At 41.7% G+C, this 9,469-nt stretch overlaps 1 protein-coding gene across 1 annotated transcript in view; it reads right to left on the reverse strand.

Annotated features, from left to right (window-relative positions):
- The window catches only part of macc1 (MET transcriptional regulator MACC1), an 85,457-nt gene extending 77,132 nt beyond the window's left edge, over nucleotides 1-8,325 (reverse strand). The window contains exon 1 of the mRNA XM_043689784.1: nucleotides 8,158-8,325. The gene's annotated coding sequence lies outside the window, so the exon portion shown is untranslated. The remainder of the gene's footprint in view (nucleotides 1-8,157) is intronic.
- Between the last annotated feature and the right edge of the window lie 1,144 nt (nucleotides 8,326-9,469).

The raw sequence follows: 9,469 nt of genomic DNA on the forward strand, positions 1-9,469 counted from the left end.
AAGCAGAAAATGAGATGCTGTCCTTCAAACGTTTGCTGTAGCTTGATGAAACACTGCAGGAAGCCAGAGACAGAAATGTTAGCATGGGAACACGTGTGAAAGTGACAGGCAACTCATGGTCATTTTTAATGGACAGAATGTAGGAGCTTGGCAAAACTGTCACCAGATTTCTGTTTTGTCCCTCCAAATGTGGAGGTGACCATATGGTGAACGGTGAATACAGTAGACTAGATGGAATGAAGTGCAAGTAAATTACTGCCTCATCTTGAATGTATGTCTGGGATCTTGGATTGTGAGGAGGGAAGGACATAAACTGGCAGGTATTACACCTTCAATGATTGCAGGGGAAGGTGCTGTGGTGGTGTGAGGAAATGTTGGGAATGGAGGAGGAGTAGACCAGGGTGTCCTAGAGGGAACAGTCCCGGTGAAATGAAGACAAAGGAGGGGAGAAGAATGTGTCTGGTCTTTGTATCTCTTTGTAAGTGATGGAAATGGAGGCTTATGATGTAGGTGGCAGTAGGATGCTAAGTGAGGACCAGAGGGACCTTTCTGGGGATTTCCCTCAACAACCTTCTAATCCATAGTTCCCAACCCTGTACAGACACCTTCCACCTTTTTCTCCCCCAAAATTCACAGCAGGACTGCCCAGGCAGACCCACTGTTTCTGCCTGTTCCTGCCCCACAGAACTTCTCTCTTCTTACTTCAACTTGAAGTTTTTCCCCCTCCTTGTCCAATCCCTTCCCACTTACATCCATGATTCCTCTGACGCTTTGTTAGTTTCAGAATTTCCAGTTTGTGCGCTCCAGCTGCCTTCTTTTCACATGAAGATGCAATTCCTTTATATGTCCACCCCCACCAGGATAGTCTCAGGGCTCTCCACTTCCTGGAAAGAAGGCCTGAACTGAGCTCATCCAATTCCACCCTCCGCCTGTCTGAGCTTGTCGTCACTTTAAAAGACTTCTCAGAGTCAGAGTCACAACATGGAAACAGACCCTTCAGTCCAACTAGTGCATATCAACCATATTCCCAAAATAAACATGTCCTACCTGCCTGCATTTGGCCCATGTCCCTCCAAACCTTTCCTATGCATGTACTTATCCAAATGTCTTTTAAAATGTTGTAACTGTACCTGCATCCATCACTTCCTCTGGCAGTTTATTCCACACACGAACAACTGTAAAAAAAAAAAAAAAAAAAAAAATTGCCCCTCAGGTCTTTTAAAAAGTCTTTCGCCTCTCACCTTAAACATATGACCCTTAGTTTTGAACTCCCTCACCTTAGGAAAAAGACCTTGGCTATTCACGTTATCTCTCCCCCTCATAAACCCCTCAACTTCCTACACTTCAGTGAAAAGGGTCCCAGCCTACTTTTATAACTCCAATCCTCCATTCCCACCAAACCAGTCAGTCTTTTCTGAACACTCGCCAATTTATCAATATCCTTCCGATAAACGGGGCAACCAGAACTACACACTAATCCAGAACAAGCTCACCAATGTCCTATACAACTTCAACATGACATCCCAATTCCTATATTCGAAGATCTGAGAAATGAAGGCAAGCTAAATGCTTTCTTAAATCACTCGGTCTACCTGTGACACAAATTTCAAAGAATCGTGTACCTGAAACCCTTGGTCTCTCCACTTTACAACACTACCCAAGGCCCTACCATCAATTATATAAGTCGTTGTTTGTTTGACCAAACTACAATACCTCACATTTACCCTAATTAAACTCCATCTGCCACTGTACAGCCCATTAACCAAATTGAACACTGTCCACTAAAGGACCAATTTTGGTGTCATCTGCAAACTTACTGAGCATGCCTCCTATATTCTAAATCAAATAATTTAAAAATGACAAACAGAAAAGTGGACCCATACCTATCCCTGTGGAACATTGCTGGTCACATGCCTCCAGTTCAAGAAACAACCCTCTGTCTCCTCTCAAAGACCATTTTTTTCATCCAATTGGCAAGCTCACCCTGAATCCCACGTGATTAACTTTACTAATTAGTCTACCATGCAAAACATTAACAAAGGCTTTACTAAAATCAACATCATCTATCACTCTGCCCTCAATCTTTTTGGTTGAGTTTTTTGGGGATGTAACCAAGTTTGTAAGGCAATTTTGCTCACACAAAACCATGCAGATTACCCCTAAATCTGCCCCTCCAAATTCATGTAAAGCCCATCTTTCAAGATCAGTACCAATAGCATTCCCAGCAGCAATGTTAGTCACACAGGTCTAAAGTTCCCAGGCTTCCTCTTACAACCTTTATTAAGTCAAGACAACATTACCATTCTCTCATCTTCCAGCACCTCACTCATAGCTGATACAAATATTTCTACTGGGGGCCCTGTAATTTCCTCCCTAACTTCCCACAGCCTGGGATACACTTGATCAGGTCCCGGATCTTTATCCACTTTTATTTTTCTAAGACCTCCAGCACTTCCTCTTCTGTAAGATGAACAGTCTTCAAAATATCAATATTTGCTTCCGTGTTCTCTCGCCTCTTTCTTGCTCCACAGCAAAACTGACACAAAGTATTCATTTAATCTCTCTTTCGTCTCCTGAGGTTCAACACAAAGATGACCTCATTGACCTTTAATGGGTTTGACTCTCTCTTGTTGTACTTTTGCTCTTAATGTTTTTATAGAATAACTTTGGATTATCTTTAACCTTATCTACCAAGGCTCTCATATCCCCTCTTTGCCATCCTGATTTCCCTCTCAAGAATAACCCTATTTTTTGTATTCTTCAAGAGTTTCATTAGAACCCAATTGTCCATATCTGGTATGGTTTGTTTTTATTCTTGACTAGAATCTCATTATCTTAATTCATCCATTGTTCCCCAATCATACCAGCCCTAGCTTTCACTTTAACAGCAACATAATGCCTCTGAACTCTCATTATCACATGGTTGAAACCCTTCCGCTTGACATTCGTCTTTTTACTTGCAATCTACTCCATACTTTCGAAAGTTCTGTCTCATACATTAAAATTCTTAATACTCCAATTAAGAAAGAAATTTAACTTTCATGGAAGGCTTATCCTTTTCCATATCTACTTTAAAACCAATAGAATTATGATCAGTCTCAAAACATTCCCCTATGAACATTTAAACAATCCTTGGATTGTGTGGGTGTGGGTGGCACGGTGGCACAGTGGTTAGCACTGCTGCCTCACAGCGCCAGAGACCCGGGTTCAATTCCCGCCTCAGGCGACTGACTGTGTGGAGTTTGCACGTTCTCCCAGTGTCTGCGTGGGTTTCCTCCGACAATCCAAAAATGAGCAGGTTAGGTGAATTGGCCATTCTAAATTGCCCGTAGTGTTAGGTGAAGGGGTAAATGTAGGAGAATGGGTCTGGGTGGGTTACGCTTCGGCGGGTCGGTGTGGACTTGTTGGGCCGAAGGGCCTGGTTCCCTGTTTCCACACTAAGTAATCTAATCTAATCTAATCTAATTTCAGTCACTTACCCTACCTTATTTCCCAAGAAAAGGTCAAGTTTTACTCCTTCTCTAGTAGGAACATTTAGATATTGATAAGAAATTTTCTTGCACACATTTAATAATGTTGGGCCGAAGGGCCTGTTTCCACACTGTAAATAATATAATCTAATCTAATTTCAGTCACTTACTCTACCTTATTTCCCAAGAAAAGGTCAAGTTTTACTCCTTCTCTAGTAGGAACATTTAGATATTGATAAGAAATTTTCTTGCACACATTTAATAAATTCCTCACCACCCAAACCTTTAACACAATGGTAGTCCCAGTCAATAGTTGGAAAATTAAGTTATCTACAATTTTAGGGTAGACAGTGAAAGCCTTTTTCCTCAGATGATGACGTCAGGTTGTACAAGGGGGCATAACTACAAATTGAGGGGCATTAGATTTAAGACAGGTGTCAGAGGCAGGTTCTTTACTAAGAGTGGTAAGGGCATGGAATGCCCTACCTGCCAATGTAGTTAACTCAGCCACATTAGGGACATTTAAACAATCCTTGGATAAGCACATGGATGATGATGGGATAGTGTAGGGGATGGGCTGAGAATAGTTCACAGGTCGGCGCAACATCAAGGGCCGAAGGGCCTGTTCTGTGCTGTATTGTTCTATGTTTTAATTGTTCTATTATAATCCTACTTTTCTTACGTATATCTCTATATATTTCCTCCTCAATTTCCCTCTGACTATAAGTCTATGACTCTTTCATATTTCTAATTTCAATCCAGATATTTTCACTGAACGATACCTCAGAAATATACTAAATTGCAGTAGAAATGGTTTCCTTAAAATCAAAAGCACCACTCTCCTACCTCCCTATAGCATCTCAAACCTGGAACAATGAGCTGCCAGTCCTGCTTTTCCCTCAGCCAAGTTTCTGTAATAGCTATGATCTCCCAGTCCTATGTTTCAATGCATGCCTTGCATTCATCAGCTTTACTTGTAAGACTCCTTGCATTAAAATAAATGCAGTTTAATTCTTCAGAGTTACCTCATTCTCTGACTTGCTCTTGGTCGTCTTTTCTGATTCAAAACCATCCTCATCGGTCTCTCTATTTTCATGGTTCCATAGGATCGGCTCGCACTCTTCCATAACAGTTTACAGGGTCCTTAAATAGAAATATCAAATCTCCCTTCCAGGATATTGGCCCCTTTCAAATACAGATGAAGTATTTCCTTTTTGAACAGATTTGTCCTGGTCCAGAAGAGGTCCCAATGATCCAAGAATCTGAATGTCTATACCACCTCTTCAGCCATTAATTTCTGCCCTATCTTTTTATTCCTTCCCTCATTAGTAATTGGCACTGGAGGTAAACCAGAAATTACTACTTTGGGATTCTGTATTTTAACCTTCTATCTTGGTTGTTATATTCAGTCTGGAAAGCCTTAATTCCCTTAACTAGGTCATTCCTCGCAATGTGTACAACAACTTTAGACTTCTCACTCTACCCTTCAACAATATGCTTCAAATGTTTTAAGACATTCTTAACCCTGGCATTAGGAAAGCAACATACTATCCTAGAGATTTACACTCACTGCCACAGAACTTCCTGTCTGTGCCCCTGACAGGAGAGTCCCCAAAATAATTATTCTTTTAAATCTTGACAAACCCTGCTTGACATAATATTCATTATTAGTGCCCAAGATGTGACAGTCACATTTTCCTGAGAGATTATCCCCTTCTGCAGTACCCAAAACAGATTCTGTTTGATAGGGGAATAGCCACAGGAAATTTCTGAACTACCTTACTTTTCCTGAGTCACCCATCTCACTAATCCTATGTAATCACATCTCTAAATCTAGTCATCTTTTGAATGCCCTTAGTGACATTATGCCTAAAAAGTAGCACTTAATACATAAAAAATGAGCTATACTTCCTTATCAACAGATTGTAATCTAAGTCTTGTTAAAAGATAAAAATTAAAAATATAAAAAAGTGTTAAAACAAAAAAAAAAATCAAGCACTTACTGAAAATCAAAAAAACCTTCACCTTAAGTCCTCCAGCTGTCAGCTTTCAATTTCCACATTTTATAAAAAAATCTCTTTCCAGAGCAGACATTTAGGCCACTCCACCAGCTCTGTAGATAAACAATCTCTCCTCCTTCATGCCTTGAACTCCTCTCACTTTCCTCAGGCCAAAAGATGTGGCAATGGGTACCCACATAGACCCTGCAATGCCCATCTCTTTTTGGAGTATATGGAACATTCCTTGTTCCAATCCTACGCCTATCCTCACCCACAACTCTTTCTCAGATATATCAATGACATCACTAATGCTCCTTCCCTCTTTTGTTAGGATTCAGGAAAACTTATCAAGTTCGCTTCCAATTTCAACTCTGCTCTCACCTACACCTGGTCCATCTCCAACTCCTTTCCTTTCCTTGACATCTGTTTCCTCATCTGGAGATAGTTCGTCGTAGATGTTGATGGACAGCATATTAGACTCCAACAGTTACCTTGACCATACATCCCCACACCTGGCTTCCTGCAAGAATTCCATCCCATTCTCCAGTTTCTCCATCATGTCTGTTCTGATGGTATCAACTTCCACAGGGGAACCTGAGAAATGTCTAGTTTTTTTCTCAATTAAGGATTACACAGGACCTTAGCCACGTCAACCTAACTCCCACACTTCTGCCTGCACCCCTTCTCTTCTCACCCCTAACAACAATAAGGTCCCCCAGTAATCACTTACCACTCCACCAGCCTCTGCATCCAAAGGTTCATCACCTGCCACTTCCACCATCTCCAATGATATACCAATACATGACACAACAGAGTTCCCTTCTCTTTCATCAGCCTTCAGTAGGGACCATTCCTTCTGGGACATCTCCATTTCTAACACTTCACCTCACCCTTATTGCACCTTCTCATTCAGTTGCAGAAGGTGCAATACCTGCCTGTCTGCCTCTTCTCTCATTTTCCAAGGCCATGGACATACCTTCCAGGTGAAGGAGTAGATTGAATGGAGTGCATGGCAATCAGTCTACTGTATTCACTCCTCACAATGTAGTTTGCTCCACAATGGGGAGACAAAACAGACCAGGTGACAGCTTTGCAGAACACCAACATTCTGTCCATAAAAATGACACACAGTTTCCAGCTGACTACCACTTCAACTCACCACTGTTCCTGGCCAACATTTTTGTCTTAGGCTGCAACAGTCCAGTGAGGCTCATCACAAGCTCAAAGAACATCTCATGTTCCCCTTGGAGACCCTATGACCTCTAGCACTCAGCACAGGGCTCAGTAACTGAATGAGCAGGATTCTGTCCCTCCCATGTTTTTTCACCCATCATCACACTCGGTCCTATCATGACATAGGTGGTCTAACACAGCCAACCTATTCTCTCCTAAGCTCAATTCTCATGATCACTTATTTAGCTTCTCTTCTGTCCTGGCCTACTATCCTTATAAACCCCTCATCTGCCTATCCCTTTAATTTCCCATCTCTTCCCCCAAACCCCCATCTCATATTCAGCATAAAATACTACTTTTCCAATATGCTATCAGTGGTGAAGAGTCACCGGATTTGAAACATTAACTCTGCTTTCTCCCCAGAGATGCTGCCTGTCCTGTTGAGTTTGAGTTTCAACAATTTGTTTTTGTGTCAGCTCTCCAGCATTTGCAGTTAGTTGTGATCTTTTTCCTGATCCGTGTGGAACATATTGGTGACAGTCTGCCGACCTCAAAAAAAATCACACTTACCCTGATAATAAATCTGACATTTATTCAGACTCTGTTTCCTATTAATTAACCAATTCTCTATCCACGCTCATAGGTTCTCAATATTACGTTTACTTTAAGTAGCAATGTTTTGCCTGACCAAATGTAATCTGGATTGTCTGAATACGCATGAACGTGTTCCCCTTTATCAATCCTGTTTGCTATACCCCCTACTTGCTTTGCTCCCTTCACAAGGCTGTGCCACTCCTTTTGAGACTTTTTACAACCCAGGCTGACATCTATCGATTAGCTCAGGGTTTAGCTTGCCTTTCAGGATTGCAAATCTTCACCGATCCATCAGTAATGAAACAAAACAGAGCTGCAAAGGGGTATGACTCAATCCGGCTATGCAATCAAAATATTCCACAAAAACAAAGAACTCGAAAAACCACGAATAAGTCGGCTTCTTCTCAGACATTAGGTTGCCATTTAAAACAAAAAAAAAGGTGTTTCACGTTGAATAAAAGCCAATCATGTTGAAAAAACAAAATCAGTGGTTCCGGGTAGGAACAGCAAGAAAATGTGTGAAAATTACCGAAAGCATGGACGAAAGGAACAGGACGGAACTAAGCTTCTAGAGATCTGAAACGTCCACATTTACAACCATTGACTGCAATCAATTGATCAGCACTTCTCAAAGTGATTTTTTGAAAATGTAACAATCAATTCATTTAAAAACAAAACACACAAGAAGCCCACTTGAGTGCAGGGTTTTCCTCTTTACAAACTGTAAAACACACCAAAATTGGCGGCAGCATTACGCCAGAAGTCATTTCCAATGCTACGACGTGACTTCTTTATGTTAGGATTTAAAGTTCATTTCTCCAGTTAACGAAATGTCATAAGCGTCCCAACGGCTGGATACAATGGAGAGCGGAGCATTTCCCTTCCTTTCCCATCCCACCCCCTCAGCAACCTTCCCTTACCATGCTATCAACCTCAGGCACAGTCCCTCTGCGAGTAGATGTCCACATCAGTAATGTTTATGTGCAGTTGAAAGTTGGGTCCTTGCTCACTCTCAGGCTGTCTGCAATCAACTCTCGGAGATCCAGGTGAACGTTTTAGACGCTCCTCCCTCGTGGCAACGCCCTACCTGCGGCTCGCCCACTACAGTATGGGATTTGGAGTCCCTACATTGCTCATTGACCCCTGCCAATGGTCTGCTATGAACTACAATCCCCAGAGTGCACAGCGCGCCCGCTTAGTGCACCTGAAAGTGCAGAATCTTGGGATGGTCCTCAAACAAGTTTCGATACGTGATTGACTCTCAGGAAGTTGAAAGTAGTAAGAATGTTTCCAGCCTGGTGTGATATAAAGTGCAAATACTGGGTGGGGGAGGATCAGAATAACTTTTTATTTGGGGGAAAGAAGTGAGATTGGGAAAAATATTTTTTTAAACGGTCAAAACTTCGCTTGAGGAATTGTTTAGTCTCCGTTTTACGCACAACATGGGATATGTATTAGGATAAGGTATCAAAGTCCTGGGGAGCATGAATCAACGTGACCGTCACTTTGTATCGGAAGAAGAAACATACACAAGAATGACAGCAAATGTACACAATTGATGAAGGGATTGTTTTGGCCCATATTAAATCTCCCTTGGGGAGAAATTCTATAATTTTCACGTTGTATCATCCAATTGCTTCTTAACGTGTGCAATTCTGGTCTCCCTCCTATCGGAAGGATGTTGTGAAACTTGAAAGGGTTCAGAAAAGATTTACAAGAATGTTGACAGGGTTGGAGGGTTTGAGCTATGAGAGGTTGAATCGACTGGAGCTGTTTTTGCTGGAGCAGTGGAGGCTGAGTGATGACCTTTATAGAGGTTTATAAAACTATGAGGGGCATGGATAGGGTTAATAGATAAGGTATTTTCCCTGGAGGTGAGGGTGGAGTCCAGAACTAGAGGCCGTAGGTTGAGGGGAATAATTTAAAAGGGACCTAAGGGGTAACTTATTCATGCAGAGGATGGTGTGTGTATGCAATGAACTGCCAGAAGAAGTGGTGAAGCCTGGTACAATTACAACATTTAAAAGGCATATGGATGGGTATATGAATAGGAAGGGATTAGACGCATATGGGCCAAGTGCTGGTAAATGGGGCTAGATTAGTTTAGGATGCCTGGTTGGCATGGATGTGTTGGACTGAATGGTCTATTTCCGTGCTGTACATCTCTATGACTCTAAATGCGCCTAATGCTATGTCTCCATGACATCGATTGGAAGTTAATTCCACAAGTAA

Source organism: Chiloscyllium plagiosum, chromosome 5 (assembly GCF_004010195.1).
Source record: "Chiloscyllium plagiosum isolate BGI_BamShark_2017 chromosome 5, ASM401019v2, whole genome shotgun sequence".
Lineage (NCBI taxonomy): Eukaryota > Metazoa > Chordata > Chondrichthyes > Orectolobiformes > Hemiscylliidae > Chiloscyllium > Chiloscyllium plagiosum.